General features: G+C 38.6%; 1 protein-coding gene across 1 annotated transcript in view; it reads left to right on the top strand.

The window, feature by feature from the left end:
- Positions 1–1,442, top strand: part of Heatr5b (HEAT repeat containing 5B) — a 91,718-nt gene that overhangs the window by 31,109 nt on the left and 59,167 nt on the right. The gene's annotated exons all lie outside the window — the stretch shown is intronic.

The following is a 1,442-nucleotide window of genomic DNA, read 5'->3' on the forward strand; positions in this document are numbered from 1 at the left end:
ATTGCTTTTGAGACAAGGTTTCCCTGTTTTACCCAAACTGACCCAGAACTTATATGCTGTTCACATGCCTAAGCCTCCTGAATGCTAGGATTACAGACAAATGTCAACATGCCTATAATTTTAAACAATATTTATGACTGACAAGTTGTTAGGAAAAATGTATTATGCTCTTTCCTTGTTATTTTATGAGTTTATTAGGATCATTAGCAAGAATTTTGCTTTTCAACATAATCTTTAGAGTCTGCCTTTTTCTGGGAGTTAAACATATACATATATATGTATATGTATATACATATATATACATATATATGTATATGTATTCTACATATGTATTCTATTCATATATTTTTATTAGTTCTTTGAGAATTTCATATAATATATTTTGATCTTAACTTTGCCAATTCATCCTTCCCTTCTCTACCCACCCAACTTTTTGCATTTTTGTTTTGTTTTGTTTTTTAATCCTTCAAAACCAATTTGTACTTACCATATATTCTTGATGTGTGGTTTTCTACTGGAAGGTAGTCAGTTTACCAGGGGCTACACTCTTAGAGATAACTGTCTCCCTTTCCCTGCAGCCGACAGTTGCTAATAGCTCCATGGCTTACGTTGGGATAGTGTGCACAGGTCTTCTCTCCTTTTTGTTGTTTAGTCTGGCTTAGGCTTGTCTAGGTTTTACACATGCTGTTAAAACTGCCCTGAGTTCATTCATATCTGCAGCTTCCCTGCAGTGTCCAGGAGAGAGTGTTCCCTTAGGTTCTTACGCTCTTCCTACTGTCCCTTCCACAGTGACCCTACACTTTGGAGGTTGGGATGAAGTTTATATGTTCCCTTTGGGCTGAAATTATGCAGTTTTTTTCCCCTTCAACTTTGGCCAGTTGTGGATTACTGTGGAAATCACCATCCACTGCAAATAGAAGTTTTTCAGATGCAGGTTGAGATATGCACTGATCTGTAGATAGAATGATAAATCATTAAGAATCAGTTTTATTCTATGCTCCACAATAATAGTAGATATCCCCTACAGCCTATGACCCATCTAGCCATAGATTCTTAGCCTGATAATGGTGGCAGGCCTAGATTTTATCATACAGAATGGAATTTTAATCCAGCTAGGAATACTTGTCTACTCCCATGATGTTTAGGCCCCTATTCTACTAGTGGGCATGCCTTTCCAGACCTGTCATTCTTCTGGCTTCTGGCATTCCTAACTGTATGACTGGTGACTATTTTCTTCTCTGGTGGAGCCTTCAAGGACTATGAAAGCTAGCCAGTAGTGCTGAAGCTTCTAGGTCCATACCAGTGTGATGTTGCCCTGTTCTATCACTCAAGCGTGTTGCATCTTCAGCAATAGGATCTAACAAGTTCTGGAGGGTAACCTGGAACAATTGCAAAAGCCTGTAATGTTTGGAGAAAGGGATGCCTATGAGACCTCAGTGGCC

This window comes from Mastomys coucha, unplaced genomic scaffold (assembly GCF_008632895.1).
Source record: "Mastomys coucha isolate ucsf_1 unplaced genomic scaffold, UCSF_Mcou_1 pScaffold6, whole genome shotgun sequence".
In the NCBI taxonomy this organism is placed as follows: Eukaryota; Metazoa; Chordata; class Mammalia; order Rodentia; family Muridae; genus Mastomys; species Mastomys coucha.